This window comes from Nannospalax galili, unplaced genomic scaffold, assembly GCF_000622305.1.
Source record: "Nannospalax galili isolate Female #2095 unplaced genomic scaffold, S.galili_v1.0 scaffold915, whole genome shotgun sequence".
Classification (NCBI taxonomy): domain Eukaryota; kingdom Metazoa; phylum Chordata; class Mammalia; order Rodentia; family Spalacidae; genus Nannospalax; species Nannospalax galili.
This window is the reverse complement of record NW_008336255.1, coordinates 1,740,543-1,752,349: the sequence shown is the minus strand read 5'-3', so window position 1 is coordinate 1,752,349 and position 11,807 is coordinate 1,740,543.

Here is an 11,807-nt window from a genome sequence, read left to right as displayed (position 1 = left end):
TCTCAAAAAACAAAACGGATAGAGCATCCTGAGAAACACCACCCAAGGTTGACCTCTGGTGACCACATGTGTGAGCACACACTAATGTGCACACACACTAACATTTACACCCCAAAATATATCACATATGCCACACACACCCACGTGCATACATGCATGCATGCACACACACACACACACAATAGTATTAAATAAGAAAAACTAAGTGGCTTTTCTAATAAACTTTCTGAAAAAGTATGAGAACTATCTCATTTACAATAACTTTCAAAAAATAAATTTGCAGTGTAGTGATGCAGGCCTGCAATCTCAGCACTTGGGGCATAGAGATAGGATGATCAGGAATTATTGTATACATATACCATAACATTACTTTTTAACCCCCAAAAGATATACAATTATAAATTGTCGATTTATAATGTGAAAATTGCTTTAGAAAGCTAAATAAAAAAGCTCATACAAATTAAAGTACATTTAGGATCCTGAGTGTGCCGCGTCGTTCTTGCTGGTGAGACGATAGCGCGGGACATAAGGAGACACAAATAAACTTACAGTCATAAAAGTTTTTAAAGATAAAGATTGAAACTAGTTACTCAGCACACACACAAAATAACTGCTATATTAATGATGGGGTAAACCAAAGGTAGCAGAAGGCAGGAAAGAAAGAATAAACACAATTGCAGATATTAACATAGGAGAATAAAACTAAAAACAAGAGATCACCCACAAGATTAAAGCTGGTGCTTTGTAGAAGAAATAAAAAAGGAACACGGGCAATACTAGGGATTTTTAAACATTATAACCTGATGTTTAAAGAGGAGTAAATGCTTTTGAGATTGTGTATGTGAATATGGATGGGTGAACAACTATAAAAAATAAGATTACAAGTGGAGAATATGGTCTGGAGAGGTGGCTCAGCAGTTAAGAGCACTGGGTGCTCTTGCAGAGGACCCTGGTTTTGTTCCCAGCATCCACATGGCAGCTAACAACCATTCATAACTCCAGTTCCAGGGAATCCGATGCCCTCTTCTGACCTCTGCAGGCATTGCATGGCATGGGTGCACTTACATACATGCAGACGATACACTCATAAATTAAAATAAATATAATAAATAAAAGTATTTTTTCAACTATTTTATGTGTATGCATGTATTGCCTGAATGTCGGTAAATACACACATGTCATGCAATGCCCACAGAGGACAGAAGAGGCTGTTGGATCCCCTGGAACTGGAGTTACGGACAGTTGTTAGCTGCCATGGGTGTGCTGGGATTCGAACCCAGGTCTTCTGCAAGAACAGCCAGTGTTCTTAACCGCTGAGCCATCTCTCCATCCCTATAAATAAAAATATTTATGAGAACAACACACACACACACACACACACACGCCTGCACACACACACACACACACACACACACACACACACACACACACACACCAAAAACCTGACAACCAGCACTGCAGTGTTAACCTGCTAGGCAAGATGGGTCCACTGTTGAACAGAGGCAAGACTGATAGGAGAGAGAGGTAAGAGAGGATAATAGGGACAAAGGCTGTGATTAAAGAATGTGTGTGTGTGTGTGTGTGTGTGTGTAGTGTGTGTGTGTGTGTGTGTGTGTGTGTGTGTGTGTGTAACTGAACAAAGAAATAACTTTTAAAATTTACAGACCTGAGGAACTACCAGGATCAGTACAAGCAAAACCGCAGACATATCCTAGGCAAGCAGAAGTTCAAAGATAAAAAGAAAAAAAAAATCTTAAAACCAGTAAGAGAAACACGATATGACCCACAAGGAAGCAGTGATGGAAACTTGATTGGCTTTCCCAAGACAGTGGAGTTCAGAAAACAACAGAACATGCACATTCTAAAAATAATCTTGCTTTGTTAAATGGTTTAATGATTTTGATCCCAGTTAAAGTCATAATTTAACAGTGCCCTTTTCTTCTTTTTATCATAATGAAGTGTTGAATATTAATGTGGCTCAATATACTGATCTTATTCACAAGTTCTTCTTAAAATTTTTGTTACATGTATTTATCGTGGGTATATGTGTGTTTGTGTGCGCATGTGTGTACACACTCATACAGCACATGCTACAGTGCACATGTGAAGGTCAGAGATAGGTTTTGGGAATCAGTGCTCTCCTTCCAACACATGAGTCCTGGGGATCGATCTTAGGCTGTCAGTCTTGGCAGCAAGCACCTTTACCCACTCAGCCATCTCACCAGCCCACGATTCTGTTTTTTACATCATGTTCAGAAAATATTGTCCTAATCCCAGTTGTCCAAAGTCTCAACCACAGTAGCATTTTCACCAAGGATGTTCCAGTTAAGCTTCGCTGGGTGTGGTCTACTTCCAGCTGATGTCCTGACCCACACAGGAGGTCATAAATGGACTTAACCTGCCATTGCTTGTAACCAAGTCATTTTGCATATTTTAGTTTCTCATTATAATCAATGACAATTTATCCATCGTGTTATTTCCCCCATGGACCACTGGAATCTGATGAATTTCTGTAGATGAAAATGAAGAAACAATTTCCCAAGGCCAAAAATGTCAAAAGTATTTGGGAGCTTGTATCTAATCCCTAAAAGATTTTAGGGTTACCTCTTCAGAGGGGCAATGTTAGAGTAGCCAAAAGCCCCATAAAAATAAATAAATCAATCAAAGAAAAAAAACAGAAAACGAAGGAACAAATCTTGCAGAAGAGAATTGCTGGGGTCCAACTTTAAAGCTGAGTTTGAAAAGTAAACACATTTTTAAATTCAGACGTTTATGTTCGGCTTAGTCATAGCTAGACTGCTGATGGGCATCAATCCCTACCATATTAGTCTGAAATAGTGTTTAACTGACCTTATTAGAAATTGACTTCTCTTCCATTCTAGATACTCTTTTGTCACAGAAAATATCAAATAGATGCTGAAGACTCTATTGTCAAGACGTCATTTGATTTCCAAGTTTTCCTCAGTTGATCAGGAACTTCCAAGTTACTACTGGTGGGAAAATTCAATCAGCCTGACTTTTTTTTTTTTTTGATTTTTCTTTCTTTTTTTGTCTTTTTTAAATTTTTCATCCTAACGGTGTGCGCCACCACGCCCGGCCCATAATCAATCAGCCTGACTTTTAAAGACTTTTTCCTTTAAGCTTCTTAAAGTCCTCTTTGTTGGATTCATCGATTGCTATAATTGAGCACAATAAGGACAGGATTTTAAGCATCAGGAAAATTTATTTTGTATTGCTTTCTTCTGATATGAGGAACAAAACCATCTTATCAATTTATGTCTATGACCGCTTCCAGGAAGTAAAGATGCTGCATCACTGGCAGTTAAATTAGCAAGATTGAAGTCTGGGTATTGATCCAGAATTCAAGCTTGTCTTTTAGTAAAAGAGAAGGAAAAAACTCTCTCATTTCAAGCCTTGAAGCCATATTATATGCTGAGCTGAAGTGAAAGTAAGGACTCTCTCCCTCAATCTCCTTTGCTCTCTCTCTCTCTCTCTCTCTCTCTCTCTCTCTCTCTCTCTGTCTGTCTCTGTCTCTCTCTCACTCGCTCGCTCTCAATATGCTGCAAGGTTTTCATTTCACAAGGACTTAGTTTTTTAAAATATTCTTACAACTTGAGTGTGTGCATGTGGAGGTCAGAGGTCAGCATCAGGTGTTATTCCTCAGCCACCACCCATCTTATTTTTGAGCTGGGGTCTCTCACTAGCTCGGGGCTCACTGATTCTGCTAGGGTGGCTGGTCAGCAAACTCTGGGGATCTGCCTGTCTCCAGATCTGTAGCTATGGAATTGCAAGTGAGCATCACCATGCCTGACTTTTTTTACATGAGTTTTGGGGGTCAAACTCAGATCCTCATGATTTATTGACTGAGCCACCTCTTCTGCCCCTCAGAAGGACTTTAAAATTGGTGTCAATTTTCATATGCTTTGTGTCACTTAGTTCCAATCCTAAAATAAGCCCTAAAAGTGGAAGAGAAATCCATTGAGCCAAGAGGATTAAGGAGGACCGGTGAATTCTTCTATGAGGTCATCCATCCTTTCACAGAGGAAAATCCTATGATAGATGCACTAAGCATGGGCAGATGTGGTTCATGGATGACCTAGGTATAACTATGACACTTCGTGTTGATTGTAAGAGAATGGGGAGAGCCTCTCACTATAGATTCATAGAATGTTTCATTTAAATGTCTGTGACAAGAAGAAACAGCAACACACTTCACAGGACGCTAACATGCTCAATATATGTATTAATCTCACTTTTCCAAGAAGCAGATGCCAGGATGTGATTAAGCCTATGTGCTGCATAGCTTTAGTGTCAATTGGGTTGAGGGAGCCTCAATTGAAGAATTTCCTCTATTGGACTGGCCTGTGGCCATGTCTGAGGGTCTAGGCTTGACTCACATACTGGGCTTAGCCAGACAACATCTATTCTATGACTACACACCACCTGCCTACAATTCTGACCCAGCCAGATACACAAAGGTTCATCAGACTTCTCATGTGTCCTCAAACAGCTGAGAAACTGTCTACACTGAGGGATTTTTTTTCCTATCTTCCCTCTCGCTCTCCTTGAAATTATTGCTCACGTTCTCCCTGATCCCTGATTCTGTTTCCCTTTCATCTCACCTTATGAATTTGTTTAGCTTGCTCATATTCTAACCCACAATTTCCTTGTATCTGTGCTGAGTCAAGGCACCTGCCTTCTGTAGAGATGAAGAAACCATCTGTGCTCCAAAGGGCTCACCATGCACCCCGAATCCCATCTCTTCGGTCTGCTCAAAAGTTTTACATGAACGACTGTTACCTCCCCTACCTCCTTTCTCCAACACTGACTCACTTGCTGTCTCTTCAATGGCTCAGAAGTTGCTGCTGCCTCAGGGCCTTCACACATCTGCTCTTACTCCCAGGAACACACTGAACTCGGACTTCAGTCTTTTTACAGATACTTCCCTTAACAATTCCAATTTAAAGAATTAGGCACACTGTCCTTTTACCTGTTTGTACCCTTCTATCCAGCTACTCTTCCTTCTCAGCGGGCATCACTATTTGGATTTCTAAACATTTTTTTATTGAATTTTTGCAATTTTCATACAATATAATTTGATGGCATTTAGATTCCCTCCCATATCCACACCTCCCTCCACTTCCCCCCACCCAATTTTAGGTACTCTCTTATATACATAATATGATCTATAGAGTCTGATTTGTGTCCCCAAATGTCCTTCAGTGTATGTCCTTCCACTGTAAGATGGGACTCTTCCAGCAGACAAAAGTTCTTTAGGTTGGGTTGGAATTTCTTGCCCATGATTGTCACAATTGGATGTAACCACCCTGAGGTCAGGGAATTCAGAGACCTTGTTCACTACCATTAACCTAGAATTGGAGATCTGGCACAAGGCAGACATTTAATGTTTATTGATCTAATTAATCAGCTAAAATGATATGCACCGTTTGGGTACAATTTAGCTAGTGACTTCATGGTAGATTTTAACCTTGAGATGGACAGTGCACTGCAGGTTGATCCCTGTATCACCAAGCTCATCTACTAGAATGCAGTCTAACTGCTCTGGACTCGCTTTCTCTGCCATGATGGAGACCTTCCTGCTCTACATCATGGGCCTCCCCAGAGCCCACTCTCCACTCTTCACCTCTCCACTGGCTTGCTCTGGCCAGGAAGTGCCTCTCACATTCACCCCAGCTCTCCTCAGCTCCCGAGACTTCTCAGGAACTGACTTTGCTTGCTTACTAAACCCCAATCAGAAAGGAAAGAAAAAATTACACTCATTTGTCAACCATAATGTGCTTCTTCTTTATAGTTACCGTCCATTAAAAATATATTACATTTAAGAGTGTTTGCCAGGCCTGTTGGCTCACACCTGTAATCCTAGTACTTGGAAGACTGAGGCAGGTGGATTGCTATAAGTTTAAGGCTAACCTGAGCTATAGAATGAGACACTTTCAAAAAAAGATTAGGACTAGGGCTGTACCTCAGTGGTAGAGTATTTGCTTAACATGTGTGAGGCCTTAGGGCCATTCAACAGTATGCACACCCCCCCCCCAAAAAAAAAACAAAGAAAAGAGTTTCTTCCATACTCTTTGAATTACATAAAATACTTTATAAATTACAGCTATATTCAAGAAAATCTTGAAAAGCCTAAATATCTAAATACTTCAGTTTATGATATTGTTTTTGGTTGTTCAGGCTATGACCACAAAACATAATAGACTACCCATAATAGACTGGGTAATTTGTAAACAACAGAGATTTATTGCCAAAGGTTCTGTGAGTTGGGAACCCCAAGATCATGGTGTCAGCAGATTTGGTGTCTAGTGAGGGTCTTGCTCCCCATAAACAGAGCCTCTATCTTTTCTCAAATAGCAGAAAGACCAAGACACTATCTCAAGCCTTCTAGAAGGTACTAATCATGACCTAATGCTCCCCAGAGATCCCCAACTTCTAATGCCATCACCTTGGCATTAGTTTTCAATATGTGAATATGGTGGGGAGGGGGGTCACACAACCCTTCAGATCATAGAATGTACATAGCATGGGGTCATTGGGCAGCTGAGAATTGTGTTAGGGTACAAACTGAATATAAGGATAAATTTGGATGGAGATATAGAAGACCAGGGGCCTGACGAGATGGCTCTTTCACTAAAGTACTTACCATACAAGCATGAGGACCTGAGGTGGGACCCCCAGCACCTACACAGAAAGCCAGGTGCAGCAGTTGGAGCCTGGAATCCCAGTGCTGGTGTGGCAGAGACAGGAGGATCTCTGGGTCTTGCTGACCACATAGTCAACTATATGCGTTCTAGATTCAGTGAAAGCCTGTTTTAAAAAGTAAGATGAGAGATGGCTTAGTGGTTAAGAGGACTTTCCGCTCTTGCAGATAGTACAGGTCACAACTGCCTGTAACTCCAGCTCCAGGGAATCAAATGTCCTCTACCAATCTCCATGGGCACCTGCACTCATGTGCACACACAGACTCACATGTACATACATAAATAAAAATAATAAAGTAAGATGGAGAGTGATTGAGGAAGACACCCAATGTCAACCTGTGACCTTCATACCCATGAACGCTTAACCCTCCATACATAGTTGTAAATAAAAAATAAGATATACAACTATCATGCAGTATGATTCTAAGATTGTATACAATGCATACTACATACATTACATATGCACGCATACTAAATACATGTGAGGGACTGGGGAGATAGTTCAGCCAGTAAGTGCTTACCTATAAGCACAAGGACCTGAGTTTAATCCCAAGAACATACTAAATACATGTGAGGGACTGGGGAGATAGTTCAGCCAGTAAGTGCTTACCTATAAGCACAAGGACCTGAGTTTAATCCCAAGAACACATGTAAATAAGCTGGGCATGACAGTGTGTACTTATAACCCCAGGTCTAGGAAGGAAGGAACAAGAGGATTCCCAGGACTTGCTGACCACTGAGTCTAGCTTGATTGGTAAGCTCCGGCCAATGAGAGGAGACCCAATCTCATAAGAGACAGACAGTATTCCTAAGAGTGACACCAGGGTTTGTCCTCTGGTGACACATGTGCACAAACATGCACTTGTGCACACATACACACACTAATAAAAATACATACACATGTGTATCTTTTCTATATACATGGCATATTTATGAGTCAAAGTGGGACAGTGTGAAGAATATTTAACAATGACTATTTCTTCAATGGTGGAATCAGACTTTTTATTGTCACATTTTCCGACTTTTAAAACTTTGCTAAAACGGGCATCTATTTTATAATTAAATACAGGTCGACAAACCCTTTAGTTTGCTTGGAACAGCCCATCGTGGTAAAGCAATGAAGCAAAGTGTTTCTCACTTTGGTGTGGACATTGGCTTAAGACTTCTATTCTTTTTGTCAGATAATATTTGACAAGGGAATTGAGAGAATCTGATGGCTGTTGGCTCAGCTCTGATACCTGACTGTCTGTGGGCTGACTGGACTCCACATTCCTGCTACAACGTTCCTGTCACATAAGGATGACATGGTGAACTCACACCATTTGGAGTCGGTTGTTTACTCTTGACGAGGTCGGCAGCAAATAATACCAAAGACAGAATTACTAGCTCACTGAAGTCCTCCTGCGGTAGAGTCTATGTGCTGTGCAGTTTTCAGGGTTTGATTGAGGATTAGAGCATGATGCTTGGAGGGCTGTGATTTGTTACTTTATCAATAGCCTTCCCAGCAGTGCTCTCCATTTCCCTCCCGCTTTAACCTGCTAAGCCTTAAGGGAATCCATGGATAATGTCAGGTTGCTTTGGTGGACGTTCACACTAAGCCCTCTACTCACCTGCCTGAAATCATAAATCCAGAAAATCGGTCATAATTCCACCGTGCATTGTTTTAAAAAGCTGATTGACAGTCTCAATTGTCTAACTTCCAAAGCTTCCACCTCTCTCTCTCTCTCTCTCTCTCTCTCTCTCTCTCTCTCTCTCTCTCTCATTATTAACAGAATCTTACCAGCAATGGTATCAGACATGAATGAGCTGATTGGCCAGTCCTCCTCCAATCAGACTCGTTCTTCCCATGTCACTGAACACTTGTGGATGTGCAGGAATGTAGGAGCACCTACCTATACACACACACACACACACACACACACACACACACACACAACCATATGATACAGCTGCTGTTTCCAGCTTCTGTCCACCAATGTGAATCTGCTGTCCTGTAATCCTTAAGTCAAGTGGTTTCACCCAGAGCCTTCCAGATCCCACCCTCATTGTTTTTCTTGGTATCTATCACACCTTGTCTGTACAATAGCACCTCAGATTGAAGCAAGAGGGTCCCCTCCTTGGATTTCTGCATTCGGAGAGCCCAACTTTGGTCACAGACATCCACATGAGACTGAAGTCATATGCCTTCTTGGAGCCTGCATCTTCTCTTACAGAGCATGCTCCGGACCCCAGAGTCCCCTGTCTCCTTCTGGCCTTTAAGACTTTTACAGGGTTCCATCATCTCTGGACAAATGTCACTTCTCAAAATCTACTGCTACGAGGCATCTCAGGATGCCTGGGCTGAGGTGTTCAAGCACATTTGCACGGCCCCTCCAGACACGGGACAAAGAGGGAAGAAGGCAGGGGAAGCCAGAGCCCACGGCTAGCTTCCCATCTCTGACATATTGTCACTCTGGCTTCACCATTGAGCACCCACGTGTAATGCTCAATTCCATTATTCATGGCCTACTTAGGATCAGAAGTACATTTCAATTTAAAGTAGCACACAAAATGAACAGAAAGGGAAGGATTCATAAAACTAATAATAAAAGGTTTAAGAAGCCTCATATTTCACTCAGTGTCAGTACCAAACCTGTCAGCTTTCACTGTTTCCCTTTAAGAATTAGGAAGCTGGGCTGGAGAGATGGCTCAGCAGTTAAGAGCACTGACTGCTCTTGCAGAGGACCTGGGTTCAAATCCCAGCATCCACATGCTTGCTAACAACTGTAACTCCAGTTCCAGGGGATCCAATGCCCTCTTCTGACCTCTGCCGGTATTACACAACATGAGTATGCTTACATACGTGCAGGCAATACACTCATACACATAAAAATAATAAATCAAATATCTTTGAAAAAATTTAAAATAATATTATATATGGCATGAAAGTAGAATATGGGTTATTTGGGAAGAAGGGGGGATTAGTAGAGGGGGCACAGGAGAGTAATGGGGTGGATATGGTCTTAATACATAATACATTTTAATGAAAAGATCTCATTATAAAGTGATCACTTTGATGACCATAAACTGATAAAAAAAAAAATTAAGAGTAACTAGCAGGTAGATAGTTTCCTGTTTGTAAGTTGATGGTTAGCTACCGAAAAGCTTGTTTTGAGAATTCATTTGGTAAAGATTGATGTTCACAAGCCAAAGAGTATGTTTGAAAAACCTACTTGGTTGCTCAGAGTGGCCATTGGGGTTTTGGCAATAGCTAGTCAGTGGTTTGGGTCGAGTATGTTGTCATTTGTTGGGCTTAGAAGGTGAGGAGTCCCAAAACCCTTTTTCATTTCGCTCTTGCAGAGCTGAGCGATTTTCCATTGTTTTTCTTGCAGATAACACTGTTTCCCTTACCTACCATGGAACAGATCTTAAAGAAAATGAGCATTCCTGGTGTGGGGTTAGAGAATAGGCACTGAACGATAGGCATCCCTCTGAGGAGAGATTTCTGAGGAAGAGAAATCTACATGTATGTGATGGTAAGGCCTTAAAGTTTAGGAAGTTGTGGAACAGTATCGTCAAAATGAGGGGTAGAAATCTGAGAGAGCTTGTTTGTAGCTGTCAGCAGTGGGCCAGAGATGAAGGAGCCAGGTTTCCTGTCTGCACATCTACTGTGCTTCTCTTAAATCCCAAAATTCAGTTTGTGAAAGAACAATCCATTTGTGCTTTTTTTTTTTTCTGATTCGATTAAAATCAAATCAAAGTAAATGTGGTAGGTATGGGAATGGCTTCTATAGACACAGAAGTGGGGATGTTTAATGTACAAAAGATAAGGCAATCTAAACACCAAGTCCTCAGTGTTATAGGGTTCCTGATCTCTCATGCATGTGTTTATGCTCTCTGGGATGTATTGCTATTAACAATTCTCCAAATATCTTCGCTGGGAAACGTAATAACATCAATATGTTTTTACTCAGGGGAGAGAATAGACAACATAGTGTATGGGGTTGGATAGATGGTTCAGGGGTTAAGAGCACTGGCTGCTCTTGAAGAAGACACAGGTTCCATTCCCAACACCGACATGGTGGTTAGCAACCATTCATAACTCCAGCTTCAGGGCCTCTGATACCATGTTCTCTTCTTCAACAACATTACACACATGGCTGTGCTTACATACATGCAGGCAAAGCACATGTATACAGCATTTAATTTTTTTAATTTAAAAAAGTAACATACAGTGCTAGTGCTCAAACCCAGGGTTTTATACACGCAGCTAGGACCCAACCAACTGTGCTGCAGCCTCACCCTCCCAAAGTTATCTTTTTGTTACTAGATTTAAGGTGCTCTAATAAATACTGTGAAAAATTATGTTCTGTCTGAATCAGTAAGTGTGAAAGAAGATGACATAGGAAACAGAAGTCACAGTGGGAAAAATTCTTGTTTTTAATATTCTGAAATACATAAGGTGTCACTCAGTCTTAGGTAAGCAGAACAAGGAATTTTCCAGGAATGAATGTTTTGATTTAATTTAATTAGTAATTAATGAAATTAATTGGATTGATTTAATTTAGTTAATAATTAACAAAATTAATCTAATTTAATTAATTAATAGACTGGTTTGTTAGTTTTCCATACCCGAACTATTTAAAAAAATGTAACAGAGGAAACCCTCCATCAAGGATACATTTTCTTTTGAAAACTGGAAAAAATACACTAAAAACACTACAACATAAAAAACTACCCTAAGATCATAATGAATTTCTAAAAATTCATTTGTCTAAAGAAATGATAAATGAATCATATTTAATAAGAATTTATCTTCCTGGAAATATCTTGTTGCAATCAAATTCAGTGAATCTTATCTGATTTTACTTACTTTTTAAAATGGCTGTAAATAATATAATAAACCTGCACATTTGACACAGCCACATACTACTTGATTTAACAAACATGGGCCATAGCTTAAGTTAAGCTTTTCTAAGTAACCTTTGGGGGATGTCTGTGAACACACCATTTACATGGTGAAGCCTGAAAGGGTGTCATTTTTTAAAAATCAGTCCATTGAGAGAAGGAGATAGGGAAAGAGGAAGGAGAGGGGAAGAGGGGTCA